Source organism: Bolinopsis microptera, chromosome 2 (assembly GCF_026151205.1).
Source record: "Bolinopsis microptera isolate Bmic1 chromosome 2, MBARI_Bmic_1.0, whole genome shotgun sequence".
In the NCBI taxonomy this organism is placed as follows: domain Eukaryota; kingdom Metazoa; phylum Ctenophora; class Tentaculata; order Lobata; family Bolinopsidae; genus Bolinopsis; species Bolinopsis microptera.
The window spans coordinates 15,389,629-15,411,070 of NC_087073.1; the positions used below are offsets into that span (position 1 = coordinate 15,389,629).

Consider the following 21,442-nt stretch of genomic DNA (forward strand, 5'->3'; position numbering starts at 1 on the left):
TTGCTGTGGCAGTGAGTGTGGTAGGATCTAGAGTTTTGTTGGAGAGCAAACCGACTAGGTCAGTAATGTTTTGGGGATGGAAATTGAATTTTTCCCTAACTAAGGAGTAGAGCAAACAGTCAATCAATACGTGACTTTCGTCCTCAATAGGCTTGAGCCCTTTGCTAAAAAAGCAGTAGGTGCACCAACGTTCTTCTCTTGGTACAAGGGGGGTTTCGTATCTGCCCCTTTCGATGTAGAGGTTGTGGCAGCTGATACGAAACCTTGTCAGACTTTTTCGAACATCAGGTATTTTGATAATTCATAGATATGCCTCTGGTTCGAAATCATGTTTAATTAAGTTATAGAATTCTAGTTTTGGCGAGGAGGCCTTGGCAGCTTTCCAGGTATTCACGAATTCTTCCCTCATGTTATGACTGATTTGTGTCGAGAGCTTAGATTTTGAGGAAGATGAGGGGGTGAAGTTGTATTTGGTGAGAAGCTTTGAGATGTTGGTATACCAAGGAAGTCCCAACATGATTTGTTCGTGAAATGCAGCACAGAGTAGTTCGTTTTAAGTGTTTTCAAGGCGACTATAGTAATCTATTGCAAGTTTGCAGGCTTCAAAGAATAGGGGGTGGCGCCCGCTTTCGCCCCAGCAACTTATATTTGATGCTTTTGAATGGACAGACAAGGACCACTCAAGTGCACTTGATAAACTTTAGGTGGAATTTTTCATAGTGGTCTTGAGCAATGTACTTCAAGGTATGCTGGGGGTTGGCTTTGTCATCTATTTTTGAAAGGTATCTCATGGTTTTTGAGTGGGGGCATAAGACTTGACAGCCATAAAGCAGGATTGGTTTTATTAAGGAGTCAAATAGAATATTAAGGGCACGGTGAGAGCACCCCTGCAGATTTCGTCGATTTCAGGTGCCGACGGGACCATAAAAATTAAAAGCAAACATACATTTTTTCCCCTAAAATCGAGCGCTTTCTGCGCAAAAAAGTGACCTCCACAGAAAAAATTAAACATGGCTTCAAATCCAAATTTGAACCAGAGATTTTTCACTTTCTCTCGATAAATTTAATTTTCAACCCAAAATAAAGTCTCAAAGGGGGAAATTACTCCGGTCAGGATTGTAGGCAATGATTATGCCAAACCATACATTTTTGTAACTTCATTAAACTTTCAATTTAGCCTAAAAGACCCTATTTCGCAAAATTTTTCCGGGGGCTGCGCCCCCTAGCCCCCGCCATTGGGTCCACCCCTGTACCCTGCTGGGGGTTGTGCCCCCAGACCCCTGCCACAGCTTACAACTTCGCTCGCCGACAGCCCCCCCCCCCCCCCTCCAAATAAAAATCCTGGCTACGTGCCTGAGCAAAATATAGGTTTAGGGCTTTTCAGATGATTTGGCTCCTCAACAGATACCGACGTACATAACGGTCAATATGTAGTTTAGGTTTACCTGGCCCGTAGGTTACGAATGTGCCCGAGGAGAAAAAAAAGCAAACTTAAGAAGATTTCTCGGGAACATAAAAGTTCACCTCAAAACGAAATCTGCACCTATGGGTGAGAGAGGGCATCCTTAACTATTTTGCCTTTGAGGCCATAGAGAGCACGGAGAGCCTTGGCCCTCAGCTCAGTATTTGCTGCTGTAAACGATCCATTTCTGTGGAATATTATGCCAAGATAGCAGTATTTATCGGTGTGCTGGATGGGCTGACCTCCCAATGTGAATGTTTCATAGGACTGCTTTCGTTTGGGAGGGCTGAATATTACAATCTTAGTTTTCTTAATATTTACTTCAAGGCCCATGGAGTTACAGAAATCAAATAGAATGTTTTGATTTTCTGTATAAGGATCCTTTTTGGTGATCTCGACTCATATTTAGATAAGCAAGCAACATGTGCACGTACTAGACCATATGGCATGCAAAAATTAGACCATAAACAATTTGAAAAGGAGCATATACAAAACCTATTTTTAATAGATTAAAAATTCGAACGGCTCAAAACTTGTACAAATATCACTGCATTTCAGAATTCTCTAAGATTATCAAGTACTACTGCACTGCCCAATCCCCCTTTATGAGGCTATCAACATTTCAAACCGTGCAACAAGTCTAACGGTAATTCTTCTAAATAAATCAAATACCTTTTAGTTTAATGCAGCCAAGCTTTGGAACGCTGTTTATAAAAAATTTTTAACTACAAGCAATTGCCTATAAACTTTCATTAACTTGATAAAATTGAGAAATAAAGCACTATTAATACAAGCACAGGCAGCTGACTTAAAAAATACTTGGACTCCAAACAATTTTAAATTGCAGTAATCTAATCTAATTGCAGCGGCACACACTTACTATTACTATCATGTCATGATTGTACTATAGACTGAAAATCTCTCAAATCGATTTTGGGCGCTTTTAACCATTTGTTGTAATGTTTTTAAATACTAAATATCTAAATTAATAAAACTTTTAATCGGAACGAATTAATTAATATTTGATAATTTATTCGATATTTTTTTTATCAAATAAATATTTGATAATTTATTCGATAGTTTTGTATGATATTGATATTGATTATATTGATATTGTTATTATTGAATGAAGCTAACTCTAGACATAAATAATATTACTTCTTTTAACAAAGGGACTTGGAGTATAAACGACCAAGTTTGCATAAATTTCTATCCAACCAAGAATTCAGGAGGCAAAGGTGGGTGCGTAAACTTTATGGTCTGCACTCTCTGATCCTGTATCACCCTGGATTCTTTTCGACGTATCTTTGTAAAACGTATATACCTTCTAGTCAATCTCTTGCTACTCCAAGTCCCATAGGATATCTGATCTAAAGTTCGTGCTAGTTATATATATAATGAAATATATTTTTGTCTGCTTTAATTGATACTAAATAAATTGTTGTTTTCTTGAAATTGTTGTTTTCTTGTTCGATCAGCCGAATTGATTATTATATACTTTCAACACTACTATATAACAAATAATTTGAGAAAATTATGTAATGTAACGCGGTGGAAGTATTTTAAGCGGCATATCCTGTCCAAACCCAAGGATACATGACATAAAAGATTCGTTTTCACTCGTTTGCATGAAAAGCATTAATATATCCAAGTTTATTTTTCTAGTTTAGTTAGTTGTCATCCGTAGTATGCAACTTATATTGCAGTACCATATTTTATCAATTCAGCGAAACAATAAATTTTCAATGAAACAAGAAATTTAATTTTAGCACATTTTACAGAATCAAAAGATCTTGCATGGCTGAAATGGCCACCTCCTTCCACCAAATAGGGCTTTTAAACATGTATAATGTAAACAAACAAAATCCGATTTACCGCCAACCCTGACTTACCGTGGATGTTTCTTTCCCCCAAACTTCGCGGTAAATCGAAGTTTTACTGTGTATAGAATAAAATGTATTGTTTCATAATCAAATATAAAAATGTCAAGAAAAAAAAGGTATTTTGGACGATTAACTATTGAATCATTCTTGAACGATCATCACAAAAAAAGTTCTGATTATAAGACTTTAATATTAACAGAAAAGAAAGAAGATTTAACTACACTGCTCTCAGTGTCGGTATGGGAAGACATCACTACTCTGAGTCTGGTTTCCAACAGCCCACATGCACAGCTTACGCTTAACACAGAATAATGCCTAGCAATTATAATTCTTTAGGACAGACTTAACATGGGGAATGGTCACGACTCTTACAGGGTGCAAATGCCAAGAAATAGTTTATCAACTCGGCCTTACCACTTAAAAATAATAATAATAATAATTTAAACTGTTATATCATAGTGGCACAACTTAGAATGCACCGGTGCACTGCGGTGTGCCACGAAAACAAGTCAGGATACAAGAAAAAATAACATTGCAAAACAGTCCACAATTATATTCTAAACCATGCAAAAATTTTATAGACTTGATACAGTAAATGAATGACAAGACGAAGTTTATGTACTTTTGAGTAAAAACAATGAAGAAATATTAAAAGAGGCAGTAACCAAAGAAACTAATTAGGAGTCAATATCAAAGCCACGTTTGAAAAGAAACTTGTAAGGAGCCTGTAGTTGGACTGGATGGTATTTAACGAGTGATACTCATCTTGGTAGGTTATAAACCTACAAGACAGTGTTTCATGTAGGTATACATTAGGATATCAAATAACGGAGTAGTTCGCTGTTTATTAGTCTCATGATTGAAATACTGATATCTGGATATTATCCGGTTGGAAGAGACAAGGACAAGTGAAACAAGGAAGTTAGGAGTAAGGGCAAATTTTCGGCGTCAACGCCATCTTCAGGCTAAAATTGTTATAAATGTTAGTATATAATAAATGCTTCTATACTAGTTAAAATGCTAAATTGAAATTACACACACTGAGTACAGGTTACATCAAATGGTATTATACATTACATTGAAAATAGTGAAGTACACACGTTTTACACTCTGTCCAAGTACATAATATCTACTGAACATAAGGGTCGTGTGCTATTTGTATAAATTTGTCTTTGAATATGTTGTAATAGAAATCCCTTAAGCTTCTCGCACTCTTCTTTGTTATTGATACTAGGTTTAAATAAATTAATGTAGTAAGCTTATGTCACTTTACGTTTAATGGTGCTATATAAGTTAATTTCTAAAATATCGAAGGAAATATCTGGTTCTAAGTTATTGTGAAACTCTGAATAATGAGCAGCCAACGCATTATCATGATAGGTTAAAGGCCTGTTGACTGCTCTTCGATGCTCTGAAAATCTATCGTGTGCTGTTCTACTCGTTTCCCCTATATATAGCTCTTGACATAATTTACACGTAACTTTGTATATGACACATTTTGGTTTGCAGTCGTAATTTGTTGTGATGAGTGGACATATGATACAGTTTGGTATGGTGCAGTGTGGTTTGTCATGTGGTCGTGATGAACATAAGATCTCTGAGAGTTTCTTACCTGGTGTGAATATGAATTTGACCGGTAAGTTGTGTGAGAGGGCAAATTGAGTGACTTCTTTGGAAATTGGCTCGTTGATGAATGGTAGAGTGCATGTTACGTGGTCGGTATATTGTATGTTTGATGATGAAGGGTTATGACGTGTTGTAGGTGAGAGAGGGTGAAGTCGTCCTGTTTTGTTTATACGTCGTGGGTCTTAGTAACCGTTGTTGATCACTATTTCCAATGTAATGTATAATACCATTTGATGTAACCTGTATTCAGTGTGTGTAATTTCAATTTAGCATTTTAACTAGTATAGAAGCATTTATTATATACTAACATTTATAACAATTTTAGCCTGAAGATGGCGTAGACGCCGAAAATTTGCCCTTACTCCTAACTTCCTTGTTTCACTTGTCCTTGTCTCTTCCAACCGGATAATATCCAGATATCAGTATACATTAGGATATCTGTAGAGATAATCCAGCATATCAGTTGTATCAGGAATTTTGTCCTGTAAATCAAATCAAATCAAATCAATGAAACAATAAGTTTTCAATGAAACAATAAGTTTTCTTTTACATTCCTTTAATCATAAATAAGTGAAACAAATTTTTAGTGAAACAAATTTAAAATTTTATCCTTTATTTTACAATCATAATATAATAATATTTATAAGCCTCCGTTTTGAAAGTTTTAAATTTTAATATATTCACATTTCTATTTAAAATTCAATTTAATGTATAAGTCAATAACTGGCCGCCAAAGCCGCGCATTCTTAAAAACATGATTAAATTGTTTATGATTATACGACAAATAAAAATAAATTTATAATTATCCGTGGTTTTAAAAAAAAAAAAAATTATAATCTTACCTAAATCCAAAGCCAGCTTTGTGAAATTTACTTTTAGATCAAAATATATCGTCAATTCTAAATATTTACAATGCAACATTTCATTAATTTACATACAAGCGTACTCCAGCCCCTGCACGCATCCGTTCTTATGCGGCGCGGCTCAAGCCGCGCATGCACGTATTATTTTATACTTTTTGCTTTCTAATAAATATCGTGTCAATGTGTACCTTACAAGACATTTTTGTGGTTACCTGAGGACCCCAGGCTATTATGTTCATTAACATATATGAATATAGATTTGGCGGAATGACAGGCTGAGCGCGGCCCAGTAAGACGTTTATGTTAGCACATAAATGTAATTTATTGTAAATTTAAAACGTATTACTTGACATTAAATTCATCATGGAATTTTGTGTTTATTTGTCCCACCATCATATCACTAACTTTTCAAGAACAAAATGAATCGATGAAGCCACAATTATTGGAATAAGCTAAAAATAATGCGACAGATTCTATTACGACGACCGAAATTTTGGCGGTCCGAAAATATGGCGAAATTTCGGGAAAACCGTCGCATTTCGTACGTTATGAAAACGTCTTGTAAGGTACGTCTAAATGTTCATGCTTTGTGTAAACCGAATCCAATTGAGATTAGTGACAAGGATAAGGACCCAAGTGCCTGTACGGCTTTTTCGGACCCCTGTGGACCACTACTCTTGAAGTCGCTCTACAACTATTGAACATTTATAACTGTTATATAATTTATAACGACATTTGACAATTATTATCATTAATCTATAATCTAGCTGTCTTGCTGAGGGGAGGAGTAAACGCTTCACAAACTAAAGTGCTTACAACATACAAAATTTAAAACCATCAACACGGTTATAGTTCATATCAAGGGCCAATTTGGTATACCTCTATTTCGTTGTAATATCTAGTATATCTTCACATCTTAATACTATAATGAAATACAATAGGATACATGTTTCGAGAAAGAAAGGTTGGTCCGATTATTAACAAAAGTAAACAAAAGTCCATCAGGGACTCCACGGAGTCGAAAAAGGTACACGGCTGCTGTCTGGTGCTGCTAGGCATTTATTGATCAAGATGTTTTATTGTATTGGTTTTTGATGATTCTATTGTTCGTGACTAATCAAGTTCTAAGTGGGGGTATAAAGTGCTGCTTAAGATACTTCGTCATCTCATGTCCAGTATAATGAACAAGATAGTAAACAACATAGTTTCAGTAGTTGACCCATACAGTTAAGTCCGTCATAACTCACATTTGTTTAGTCATCTGTCAATTGTCAAAGTCGTTGTGTGTTTAGTCCCTGAGTTAGCAGTAAGATAAGTTGTTACGCGCGCGCGCGTTTAATCCCGTCGACGTGAGATGTGACAATGAAAACGCTACAGAATTATTGTTTTCGCGCATTACGTAGAATTTACTAGTGTGTAATACTGGTTTACACTGGGTGTACACTGAGTGTAAGTCGCTAAGTTTCGCTTAGCCGACTATTTCTAATTTTGAGTGTATCGTGAGCATGTTTTACAGGGCAATTGTTCGGTACTAGTGTGTTTGTGTGTATATATAAATATATCATCTGTGGAGTATGGTGTGTGGACTATGGTAAATAATGTGTTTAGTTGGAGTGCAGTGGTTGCATGTATGAGGAAAGATAAGTGGTTATTTTAGTAACTCACATTAATCAAAACTTGAGCTTATTCGTGGCAAAATTAAGCTCACACCAATCAAGTGTATCATAATAATAATAATAATAAATTAATGTTATTTTGATACAGCACCAAAAGGTTAAATAATTTAAATTTAACCCTTATGCTCAGCTGTAAATGATACCTAAATGACAGTAGAGATCGTGCATCTCGCCTTGGACTGGAATTAAAAACGGAAGTTTATAGCTACAAGTTAAATCCTGACTAAATAAGGCAGAAACACCTTTAACAAGAAGATATCCAAGAAAGGTTAGCAGGTTTTCTAACAAAACATATGAAAAATAGATGATGACCACAAGAAATCTATGTATGAGACTCCAAATATATATAACTCCAAATATACAAACAATCTGAATACTTCAATATACAATACAAAATTATTAAAAAAGCTTACTGCAGAACAGTAACTGATGTTACAGAAAATCCAATACAGTCATGTCAAATTATCTGGGCAACATACAAGTCTAGAGACGGTGAAATAAACAGAGTGGAAGAAGATGCTAAAATACTTGAGACAAAATACAAAGAATAAGGCAGCTTTCTCCTGGGTGCCAACCCAAAAAATGTTGGTGTCCAGGGTTAGAGCCTCCTTTTCTGACCTACACTAAAATTTTGTTGGCAGACACAGTGAAACACGGAAAAGAATAATATCTCGAATGTTGCCCGAAAATCCTGAAAAATTAGTAGCCTAAAATAATTTAATTTAAAGCGTAAAATTGACCTGCTATAGGATGAAGATTTTTAAAATCTTCTGATAATGTATTATTTACTCAGTACATATCAAAGGACTTTCTAAACAGATGAGCTTTTAGTTTTCCCTTAAAGTCATTGATGTTTACACATTTCCTGATTTCTTGAGGAAGGTTGTTCCATAATCTTGGAGCAGATGAAGAGAAGGCTCTTGGTGGACTGTTTATAGGGCAATGAAGAGACACATCTCTGCCACCACTGGGATTGTACTTGACAAGGTTTGACAGGTATGAAGGTGCTAGTCCATGGAGCAGTTTGAAAGTTAGCAGGAGTATTTTAAATTCAATACGTTCTTGTACCTTGAGCCAATGAAGTTCTTTTATGTAGGGCTCAACTTCTTCTCTCCTCTTTAGACCTTTAACTAAGCGACATGCTCTGTTTTGCAGAGATTGTAGCTGTTTCAAAACAGAATGATTAGTACCATAATAAAGTGCATTGCAGTAGTCAAGCGAACTAATAACAAGAGATTGTACGATGATTTGCATTTGATCTTCAGAGAGGAATGGTTTCATCTTTGCAATATTCCGCATCTTGTGGCAGTTTGCAGCTTTAAGCTTCTTTATCTGAGGATTTAGAGTCAGAGAGGAATCCAATGTAAAGCCAAGGTTTTTGGTAACGTTAACAAGTCTTATACAGACAGAAGATTTTAGGAAGACACCACCAATTTCTAATTCTGACAATAAACGTTTTGAACCAAAAACTATAATTTCAGTTTTAGTTGGATTCAGAAGAAGGAAGTGATTCGTCATCCAGGTCTCAATTTCTCTAAAACAGGAGGGCAGGTCTTCGCTAAAGACTTGATATTCTGTAGCGGATGAAAATGACTTGTAGATCTGGTGATCATCAGCATAGCCATGGATCAGAAATTGCTTTGATTTTACAGAAGAGTAAATTGAGCGGATGTAGATATTGAACAACACAGGGCCAAGGACAGAGCCCTGTGGGACACCAAACTTTATTACAATTTCTTCAGATTCTAGGTCTCCTATCTTGACTTTTTGACAACGACCACGGATGAAGCTGGTGAACCATTTCAAGGCTGTTCCCGCAATCCCAATCTCACACTTCAATATATTGATCAGTTTGATATGGTCAACTGTGTCGAATGCAGCACTCAGGTCTAAAAGCATTACAACTGTTGCTGTGTTTTCATTAGTGGCTATGAGGAGGTCATTGACTATGGTAATGAGGAGTGTTTCTGTGCTGTGATGCTTTTTGTAACCAGACTGGTGGTCGATGTTGAGATTATTCTTGGCTAGATGTTCATTGAGGCATTTTAATACAAAGCGCTCAATGAGTTTACCGATGAATGTAAGATTAGAGATGGGTCTATAATTGTTTAAGTTCTCAGTGTCTATGGAATCTCCCTTGATTAGGGGAGTGAGATGTGCTAGTTTGATTCCCTCCATACTTCCAGTTGAAAGAGAAACGTTGATAATATCACAAAGGGTAGGGAGGATTAGCTCAAGGTGCTCTGACAAGAGTTCTCTAGGTAGTGGATCAATCGATGAGGTTTTGATGCCAGATTCTTTGATCAATCCTCTTACTTCAAAAATAGTAGCTTTTCTAAATTCAGATAATGCCTGGCCATTGAAGTTTGGAGAACTATTAGTCACAGTAGTGTTGGGAAATGATGTTCGGATTTTCTCAATTTTTTCAGTAAAATACTGGTTAAAGGCATTTACAGTTTCCTGAAGATTTTCTGAAGATGGTAAAGTGAGGTTCTTTTCTTTATCCAGGAAAGTGTCTACAAATTTGTAAAGGCTCTTTTGTGAGTGTTTGTATTTTTGGAAAGTATTAGAGAAAAACAGTTTTTTCTTTTTGAGAGTCAGCTCTGAACAGTGCTCTCGCAAATGAACAAAGATATCATGATCAATGTCAAGACTTGACTTTTTCCAGGCTTTCTCAGCCTTTCTTCTGTCGGCTCTTGCAACTTTGTATTCGCCATCAAACCAGGGAGCAGTGGGAATGTCTTTGATGGTTTTGGAATATTCTGGAGCATGTACATTTAGTATATGTTGACACCCATTGTTGAATTGAGTCACAACATCAGAGAAGCTCTTTTCTTCAAAAACCAACTCAGATAGAGCAACAGATAAATCACCTTTAAATTGTTCCTGATCTATGTCTCTGATCTTTCTAAAGCGTATGACTTTCTCACATTTGTCGATGTCAGGAGGCTTATGAAGCTGAAATATAATCGGATAGTGGTCACAGGATGGGAAGCTTTTGGCCATGTTTTGCATTACCTCAACAGAAGTTTGATCTACTACTTTGTGCGAAGAAATAACAGGATCAAGGATGTGACCTTTTTTATGTGTTGGTGAGTAGACAAGTTGATGAAGCCCAAAAGATGATAATATGGTGCTCCACTCGCTCACATGGGCAGAGATTCTGTCTAGGTGCATATTAACATCTCCGCATAGCAAGAAATGCTTGTATTTTGAGAATGCATCCGCCAGGAAATCTTCAAAATCAGAGAGGAAATTTCCCAAGGACCCAGGTGGTCGGTAGACACAGGAGCAGAAGACGACAGACCCATCAACGAGTTTCAGTTTTGCGTTAATTGCCTCAAATGATCCGTCATTGTTGGCAAAAACTTTGATTAGACGAACACATGATTTGTAGATTATGGCAACACCTCCACCTGATTTGTCTTTGCGATGCACTTGGTAAAGTTTATAGCCATAGTTTTTTATTATTGCAGTGGTGTTGTTGTTCTCATCAGTTAGCCATGTTTCTGTAACAAAGAAAATAGATATGTTGTTATCTTCTAAAAAGTTCATAACATGGTCAACTTTGTTGTTTAGAGAGCGAACATTCCAGCTTGCACATTTCATACTAAGGCTCTTAACTCCAGTCTTTTTCTTCACCAGTTTTTTTGGGTGTAATATGAGATTGAATGCTTAAGCTTGTGGTGTTCAGAGATATAGGCTGGGCATGATCTATCTGTGGCTGAGTGTGTGTACTGTTCATCAGTTCTATTAGAATTTTTACAGTTAGCACAGGAGGGTTGAAAGGAATGTGTGTCTTTATTTGTACATGAGTTAGTTTCATGATCTTCAGTGCAATGAGCACAGACATGGTCTATAGATGCTTGGCACTGGGCTGAGTAATGACCAAACTTTTGGCATTTATTACATCGTTTGATGTAAAAGTGATCATACACCTTGCAGCGGTACAAACCTATCGATAGGAAATTGTCACGATTTTCGATTAGCTTCCTTATGGCATTGCTCACTCTAACAGAAGCTTGAAACAGTGGTTTTTCTGTTTGATAATTTCGTTGTTTGCGGACTGAGAGTACAGAGAATGTTTCACCAGAATCAATGAGGGACTTGATGTCAGGGTAAAGTTTCATAATGGTTTCAAAGAGATCATCGGTTGTGATTTCATCTCTAATCCCGGAAATGGATATCGTAGGCAATTTGGTTATAGGTTGCTTGAGATCAGATTTGGGAAATTTTTTGGAGATAGATTGAACTAGCTTTGTTCGATCAGCTTGACTAGATGTGGTGATAACTGTCTCACCTTTCTTGTTTTCGAAGGTATTATCTACAAAAATGTTATTTTCTGTGATAATAGTTTTAAGGTCAGATAATGGAACTTTTTCTCCCCCTTCAGAGACTATTACTGAAGCTGGATGCCTCAGTTTTTCTACTCTGCTGCTGTCACGCCAGGGATTTTCGACAACACCATTAGAGCCACCAGTTTCATGGTTACTATTAACTGGTGAAAGGGTTGGTGATATGGAACAGTTTCCTGCGGTCAAACTTAATCCATGAAGAGTGGCAGGATTTAACAAGAGATTTTTAATGGTGTCTATGTCAGCATCTAGTTTTGACATTTTTGTTTCAAGGGTGTGTACATGGGTTTTTAAATCAGCAGCGTTTCTCAGGTTTGCTAATGTAACACAAGAGTCACAATGGAAGAGGAAACTTCCAAAACGTTTACCTTTCTGTTTTGATTCAGTGTTAGCATTGAAAGATTTCAGTAAGGACGGGGAGCATAAATTATCAGGAAAGTTAACACGTTTACCGTCCTTTAGTTCATAACAAGTAGCGTGAAAATTGCTCTTACATTCATAACAACATACCACTTCTCCTTTAGAATCAAACGAGCAGTTTCTGCAGATTCCATCAGCAGCTAACATACGTGGATCGTTCACAACAAAACAAGGGGGGCTGGCGCTATCATCATTGTCATTATCATTACCATTGTCATGTTGCCCCTGTAAGACATGATTTGAGGAGTCCAGCCCCTCTGAGTTTTGATCGGGATCTACCATTCTTTTGGGAGGATGGAGACAGATATAAAATCTTTTATGATGTATAACTCAGAAGTTTCGGGGTCCTCAAATTATTTGTTATATAGTAGTGTTGAAAGTATTAAAACTGTATCATGCTTGAATTGCAATTCTTGTAAAGCAATTTTCAATGTATTCTTAAACCCGTTTGTCGGAGTATTAAAACTTATCTTACTTGATGTTTGTCGACAGCTGTTCCACATGTAGGATGATTGGTAGATGAATTGTGAGGATGGTTGTGATGTGATGAAATAATCCTCTCGTCGTGGTGACCTGTTAAATGATGAGTACAGTGATAATAATAAAATAAGAGCTTAAAAATAATTAAGCTTGACGAATGAGCTCGCTGAGATAATGGGTGAAGTGGATGTAATGAGAGGATCAAGGAGAGGATCAAGGAAAGACCATGCCGCAGCTCTACACTCTATATGAGAATGAGAAGAAAACCAGTATGTATGAACTGAGTGGCAAGTGCTACAAATGGAGAAAGGGTCATAATTGTCCACCTTGTATTTAAACTACAGGAGGAATGGCACCTGAGGCCAAGGGTTTCATAATCACAGGGGGACAGCGCGCGCCACAGCAGCAGTTAGCAGCAGTTAGCAGCAGTCAGCAGCAGTTAGAAGCAGTTAGCAGCAGTTAACAGCAGTTAACAGCAGTTAGCAGCAGTCAGCAGCAGTCAGCAGCAGTTTCTTTGCACTATTGTCCCCTTGTTAAGTGGTAAGGAGACTTGCTTGTTGCTGTGTTGGTAGCCACCAAGACGTAAAAGTATCACTACAGCCAGGTGATGTATAACACCAGGACACGCCTGAGCATGGATATAATTTGTCCATTCTTAATGGACTAGCCCTGCGCGCTACTTCGAAGAAATTTAGACGAGTAACATCCGTCAATGTGCTAGTATTATATTGCAGTTAGAAGTGTACATGGGAGGCCAGGGCAAAGAAGGCACTTCTATATCCAGTGTACACTGTCCCTTTTAACCTGATATCGTGAAAATATAAAATGATATGATTGAGTTTCCCTAAGTGAAATTTCAAAAAAACGATTGTTTGTCCAAAAATAGCTATAGGCCAAAAACCATGTTTTTTATTAAACTATTAAAAAAGTTATGTTCGTTGGCGCGCATATCTGCAGCAAAATCCGCATAACAAGTTAATTAAAACACAGCCGCACATGTACAAACTGGCACTAACTGCCACAAACTGCTACTAACTGCTACAAACTGGCACTTACTGGGCCGCGCTCAGCCTGTCATTCCGCCGAATTTCTATTATGTTAATGAACATAATAGCCTGAGGTCCCCAGGTCACAGGTAAACTGGCACTAACTGCTACTAACTAAACTGCTGATATCGCGCCCACGCATACGCGCGCCGTTTGCAGCAGTTTGTATCAGTTTGTGCCAGTTTGTGCCAGTTTGTAGCAGTTGGTAGCAGTTTGTGGCAGTTAGTGTCAGTTTGTAGCAGTTACTCAAGTTAGTAGCTAGCAGTTTGTGACAGTTTCTTTGCACTTTGCTCCTGGCCTCCTGTGATTCATAAGCCTCCGTTTTGAAAGTTTTAAATTTTAATGTTTAATGTATTCACATTTCTATTTAAAATTCAATTTTATGTATAAGTCAATACCTGGCCGCCAAAGCCGCGCATTCTTGAAAACAGGATTAACTTGTTTATAGTTATTTGTTATACGACACCGTAAATTTAATATAAAACTATCCGTGGTCAAAAGCCAGCTTTGTAAAATTTACTATTAGATCATAATATATCGTCAACTTTAAATATTTACAATGCCACATTGCATTAATCTATAATTTTAAACAAGCGTCCTCCAGCCCCTACACGCATCAATTCTTATGCGGAGCACGCAAATATTATTTTATACTTTTTGCTTTCTAATGGATATTGTGTCAATGTGTACGTCTACAATTTATATTTTAGGCCAACAAGGTACTTATATTCATATTTTGTCAGCAATAACATAATTTGTGTCACGTTGTGACCCCCACGGTCGTTTCACTTTGTGACCCCCACGGTCGTTTCACTTTATCGTCCTGACGATACAGGGGGAGCCGCGCACTCGTGCGCGGCGGGTCATACAACGTATGACAAAACATAATAAGATCAAATTGTTTTTATTTGGTCATGGTGTGATAAAATACATGATGATGATGAAAATCTAAATATTATAGGCTACAATGAGCATTTTAGTAACAAATAGTATGAAAGATCTGAAAATTAAGAAAAAAATAAAATCCCTAAAAATATTTACACCCCAAGTTAAAAATTTAAATACTTTATTTTAAAAACACTATATCAAATAAGGTGGTTGATCAGTCACTTGTGTCATTACGACGACGTCGTTATATCAAGTCAAAATATTCCCCAAAATAAGTTAAAGACGATTCCCGATCGAGAACGTTTTGGTAAAAAAAGTTTCTCAAGTTACATAGATATCATTGGAAATGCAATTTTATGGATAAAATCAATAAAGCTTACAAGTAAATCCCAAAACAAAGTAACACACCCAACAATGGTTGAGATGTGATACATCCAAGCAGTCTAAGTCCACAATAATATCATGAGCTAATCTAAAAGTAGCTCCAATGTTCATGTAACCAGACAGGTTCTACCAATCCAAAGAGTTAAGTTGGTTTCCATTCAGTCAGTAGTAAACAGTGTCTAGCACTGGTCGTCCTAAGAGGGACTCCCCATTTATTACAGGCCTGGGTAAGGCCGCGTACATACCAATGGATAGAGCATTGGCCGTCTAATATATGGACTAGACTACCCAGCTAGACGTGGGTTGGCCCTGTAGAAATACAGATCTTCCTTCTTAGCTTCATTCAGTAGCAGTTAGTGCCAGTTTACCTGTGACCTGGGGACCTCAGGTCATCATTATTCACACATTCATTGCAGATTTGGATGAATTTTGGATCTCTGGAGCAGTTTAGGATAGCCAAGCTGTATTTCACTCTTGATTCTGATGACCCATCACAGCTAGAGCACAATATGGAACACTGTATGTCTGATATCAAGAAATGGATGACAAACAATTTCCTTCAACTGAATTCTTCTAAGACTGAAGTCATCGTTATATCCTCTAAATTTGACTCAACAAATATTCCAGCCTCTCTACAGATTGTTAAGGATCAAGAGCCACATGTTGTTAGTGGAACTGTAAAGAGTCTTGGGCTGTATTTGGACAGTTATCTTTCAATGAGTGATCAGATTACGTCAGTGGTTCAAGCATGTAATATTCAGATCAGAAATTTGTGGTTTATTGCATCAAAACTGTCTTTTAACCTTAAGATTCAGCTTGTTCATGCTCTAGTACTCTCTAGAATTGATTATTGCAATAGCGTATATTTTGGACTGAGCTCTTATGATTTAAGTCGTTTATAGAAGGTGCAAAATTCTGCTGTAAGATTTATTTTCGGGAGAGGAAGAAAGGCACACACTACTCCACTACTTAAGAAAGTTCATTTTCTACCAGTTAGGTTTAGAATAGATTTTAAGATTGCCCTACTTGCCTACAAGTGTTTAAATAATATAGCTCCTCCTTACTTAAAAGAGTTGATATCTCCTAGGCAGCAAAGTTTTAAAAATGTACGTCTTGATAATGATTATTTTTACCTTAGTTTTCCGCCCTCTCCTAACTATGTAAACACAGAGAAAGCTTTTAGTCACTGTGCAGTTAAAGTATTTAATTCCTTGCCATACGACATAAGATCAGCTGAGTCAGATATATCTTTCAAGACCAAACTTAAAACATACTTCTTTTCTCTAGCATTTGATTGATTTTGCATTTACATAGGTAAAATGAACTTGTCATGTCTAATTTTCAATTAAACTAAGCTCAGTTAATGTAAGAGCCGCTTTAGAAAGCACTGGAGTTTATCTCCAGGATTAAATTATATCGAGTTATATGATTTAGCTATAAGGCGGTTTATAAATGTTGTAATTATTATTATAAGTGTGGAGTACCCAGATCTTCCAGACTGGAGACCTCGTTACCAACACTGAGAAGATATGAGGCTTGGTCCCTAAGGTCTTCGTCAACATGAATTGCAGTTTGTTCTTCATGACCACAGGAGCAATAAAGTAAAAGTAAAGTAAAATTTATGACATCACATCATCACACATGTCTACAAACTATCATCGCACTGTGTGAAAAAATATATAATAAATATTTCCCCACCAACATTAATTAATTATCAAATACAATATTTAAAAACAATTTCATCAAAAACATTATCCTATTTTAAAAACTTCCCAGTGGAATAAAGATTTATAAAACGCTTCTTTGCCACATAAGGATGGAACCAAAGATAATTGTTATGTTTCTCTTTATTACTGACATAACTGGCTCCCTCAATTCTTACTAAAACTTCATTAGAAACATTCCAAAAAAAGCAATCATTTGTAATACTTTTAGAAATCATATCTATCTTATATCCTTCTAATTTAATTTTAAAACCTAAAACTGTCACAGAGTTCTTGACGTCCGGAGGGAGTTTGTTCCAATATGGAATAACTCGCTCCGGGAGAAAAGACTTCTGGATATTCTTGACCTTTGTCACACTTTTACTACATCTATTGGATGAAACCAGATTAAGACCTGATCTGCTTGGTCTGAACAAGTCTGAACCATAATCAGTCATAGCATTAATAACCTTAAAAGCTTCAATAAGGTCCCCACGTATTCGCCGCTCTGCCAGCGTTTTCAAATTGAGGATTTCCAGTCTACGGCGCGGCTGTAAGGAAGAGTACCCACCTCATCAATCAGACGGGTAAACCGCCTCTGGACGCTCTCCAGCTCCAAAACAGTCCCCCAACTTCCATGAGCCGCAGGTGGATTCCACAATTGGACACAATACTCAAGATGAGGTCTTATTAAAGCTTTATATATAGCAATCATAACAACCTTTTCTCTAATAACTAAATTCCTTACAATCCAACAAATCATACGATTTGCCTTAGCAATACATGCTTTGATCTGTTCGTTCCAAAGCAGGGAGCTATGGGTAATAACCCCCAAATCTTTTTCCTGTGCAGATACTTCAAGTTCTATACCATTTACCTTATAATTTAAATTAGGATTGTTGTTAAAATTAATGTGCACTACTTTGCACTTGGCCGGATTAAATTGTAAAAGCCAAATACTTTCCCAAACTTCTAATTCTTCGATATCTTCAGCAACACTACCGTGGTTAGCTGCATTACCAATTAATTTAAGATCATCAGCAAATAACTTTATCTTATTTTTTACAAGGTCAGGCAAATCATTAATATACAGAATGAATAGGAGAGGGCCTAGAACTGACCCCTGAGGAACACCAGATAAAACATGTTTAACCTCGGACCATTGTCCTTCTACAGAAACCCTCATAGTCCTGTCTGTCAGAAAATCTTTAATAACATCTAAAACCTTTCCTTTGACACCAAAGCCTTCCAATCTAGACAGAAGTCGAAAGTGGGGGACTGTGTCGAATGCCTTACTAAAATCAAAGTATAGAAGATCAACCGGGGCACCTTCATCTAAAATGTCAAGAATGTCATCAAATGTCTCTAAAAGATTAGATAAACATGATTTACCCTTAACAAATCCATGCTGATGCTTTGAAATTCGATGTTCTAGAAAATTTAATACATGTGCTCTCACCAACTTTTCATACACTTTGCACAAAATACACGTTAATGAAACTGGTCTATAATTTAAGGGGTCCGATTTAATACCCTTTTTAAACAATGCTACAACATCAAATAACGGAGTAGTTCGCTGTTTATTAGTCTCATGATTGAAATACTGATATCTGGATATTATCCGGTTGGAAGAGACAAGGACAAGTGAAACAAGGAAGTTAGGAGTAAGGGCAAATTTTCGGCGTCAACGCCATCTTCAGGCTCAAATTATTTGTTATATAGTAGTGTTGACAGTATTAAAACATTTGAGCCTGAAGATGGCGTTGACGCCGAAAATTTGCCCTTACTCCTAACTTCCTTGTTTCACTTGTCCTTGTCTCTTCCAACCGGATAATATCCAGATATCAATGCTACAACAGATGCAATATATATATATAAATTGTATTTCACTTTTTTTTTGAATAGGGAGATGGCCATTTCAGTCTGTCAAGGATAAAAAAAAATGAGTTTAGAAGATTGTTTTTGTAAAACAAGCTCATGACTAGAACCTCAGTTTCTCTGCTAGTATGATGAGGGAACTTCAGGGGGTGGTAGACACCATGGGAATTTGAGACCAGCCCTCCATTTGTAACTGGTTCTTAATAGATTCCTGCCATACGAATTCAGTGAATTGTTTGATAGAGACCTTGGTGTAATCAGTAATGGCAGGCTTTCCTAGAGAGCTCGAACAATTTCGAGGCATCATTCAGTTCAATTATTATTGCATCACCTGGCAGGACAGAGTCAGCATGTACTTCCACCTTCCACTTTAGAAATTTCAGCACATCCCGCATGTGGCCCAGAATTTTTGTGTATCCGGATTCTATCTCTCTGCATATGAAGTCATGGTGTACATCGATATGTATACTACTGAATACCTTCAGGTAGTGCTTCACCGATAGTATTCTGTTTGTAACCCGGAGTGGGGTATTCCCAAGATGACCTCTAGTATGGCATTTTGAACATTGAAGACTGCTCCCACAGCAGATTTTGCAACCTTGTACCAAAGTTTGTTCAGTTCCAGCATGTTGGCATTAGTTTGCCAGATAAATGAGCCATAGAAGAGGGAGGAAAACATCACAGTTTTGGCCAACCTCACTAGGACCTTTTGGTTCATCCCCCAGTTACGATAATACATAATAAGCTCAAACAAACGTAATCTTGCTGAGTTATGGCCCTTTGAAATTTTTTGACGAAACGCTTGCGGAGCAAAAATATTCAAATTTCGATAAAGTATATTAAGTGGTATTTCTCGAAAGAAAAAATTTAGGCTAACACGATAATATACGATTATTTTTTAGTTGAATGAAGCTGAATTATTTAAAATAACAACAAAAAAATATTTTAAATTTAAGCAAAAATAAGCACATTTTGACCACCTTTTTGGATTTTATCCGAAATTTTTACCCGGAAAATCCTGAAATAATAGCTTAATTTGAATGCCATCATGTACGGCCGTGTTTTAGTTAACTTTATGCAAAGTACTCTCAAATATGCTCCAAACCCCCCTTGTTGATAAATCGAGCCCGGCCTTATCGATCAGCATTGTTGCCCTTTTGTTGGAAGTTGGCTGATTATAAAGTTTTAACAGGGGCTCAATCCTCATATCACATCCTTGGTCTAAGGTATTCAGCAACTGAGTCTCTCACGTTGTTATGACGTTGTAGTTCACATACAGTTGAGGATATGATTGTGATCATTCTTGGCTCCATAAAGTAAAGTAAAGTAAAGTAAAGTAAAGTAAAAATTATGACATAACATCATCACTAATGTCTACAAAGTATCATCACACTACATGGAAAAAAACTATTTCTCCATCAAATTTAAAGGTAATAATTTATCAAATATTAATCATGAATAAAAACAACATTACAAAATTTAATTTATTCATACTTCCCAGTGGAGTAAAGATTTATAAAACGTTTCTTTGCTACATAAGGATGGAACCACAGATAATCATTGTGTTTTTCCTTATTACTGATATAACTGGTACCTTCAATTCTTGTTAAAACTTCTTTCGAAACATTCCAAAAATGAAAGTCATTTACAATACAATTTAGAAATCATATTCTTTTTAAAACTTTCCAATCCAATTTTAAACTCAAAACTGTCAAGCAGTTCTTCACCTCCGAAGGGAGTTTGTTCCAATAAGGAACAACCCGCTCTGGAAGAAAAGAACACTGAAGATTCTTGACCTTTGTCACACTCTTACTACATCTATTGGATGAAACCAGATTAAGACCTGATCTGCTTGGTCTGAACAAGTCTGAACCATAATCAGTCAAGCCATTAATAACCTTAAAAGCTTCAATAAGGTCCCCACGTATTCGCCGCTCTGCCAGCGTTGTCATAATCACAGAATCTTGGGGTGTTAGGGATGTCCCAACCATACCGGAGATAACAGCATCTCGGGAGTCTTGCTTGCTATAAGCATACCCTAGCTGTTGAATGGCGAGACACATGTTAGCCAAGCTCCTGACCCATGCTCTTGTACCAGCTGCAGTGACTCCCTGGTAGTCTCATCCACTTCACTCATTATCTCAGCGAGCTCATTCTTCAAGCTTAATTCTTTATTATTTTAATGGGGCAGGAACCGAGAGTGCCCAATGCCATGACAATTTTACGACAAGATTTGACAATATGTGAAAATATGTGCCAATATATGACAATATACGACATATTTGACAATATATGACAATATACGACAAGATTTGACCATATATGACAATATGCGACAATATACGACAATATATGACATGATTTGACAATATATGACATGATTTGACAATATACGACAAGATTTGACAATATATGACAATATACGATTATATGACAATATTTGACAATTATATATGACAATATACAACAATAGTTGACAATATATGACAATATACGACAATTTTGACAATATGCGACAATATTTAACAATATTTAACAATATTTTACAATATTTTACATTATTTTACTATATTATACAATATCTTACAATAGTTATTAATATTTGACAATATTTGACAATATTTGACAATATTTGACAATATTTGACGATATTTGGCAATATTTGACAATATTTGACAATATTTGACAATATTTGACAATATTTGACAATATTTGGCAATATTTGACAATGTTTGACAATATTTGACAATATTTGACAATACAAGACAAGATTTGACA

The 21,442-nt window shown here is 36.5% G+C and overlaps 3 protein-coding genes across 7 annotated transcripts in view; 1 reads left to right on the plus strand and 2 right to left on the minus strand.

The window, feature by feature from the left end:
• LOC134826248 (clathrin heavy chain 1-like) overlaps window positions 1-12,674 on the minus strand; it is a 106,863-nt gene extending 94,189 nt beyond the window's left edge. For both annotated transcript variants that reach the window (XM_063838553.1, XM_063838555.1), the window contains exon 1: window positions 12,632-12,674. The gene's annotated coding sequence lies outside the window, so the exon portion shown is untranslated. The remainder of the gene's footprint in view (window positions 1-12,631) is intronic.
• The window catches only part of LOC134826249 (neurexin-1-like), a 56,807-nt gene extending 38,291 nt beyond the window's left edge, over window positions 1-18,516 (minus strand). The window contains exon 1 of one of the 2 annotated variants that reach the window (XM_063838559.1): window positions 18,487-18,516. The gene's annotated coding sequence lies outside the window, so the exon portion shown is untranslated. Of the gene's footprint in view, window positions 1-12,632; window positions 12,659-18,486 lie in introns of those variants that run through there. The other variant, XM_063838558.1, reaches the window with a different exon arrangement.
• Window positions 2,961-21,442, plus strand: part of LOC134826252 (prenyl transferase-like) — a 92,610-nt gene continuing 74,128 nt past the window's right edge. For 2 of the 3 annotated variants that reach the window (XM_063838566.1, XM_063838562.1), the window contains exon 1: window positions 2,961-2,990. The gene's annotated coding sequence lies outside the window, so the exon portion shown is untranslated. The remainder of the gene's footprint in view (window positions 2,991-21,442) is intronic. The other variant, XM_063838565.1, reaches the window with a different exon arrangement.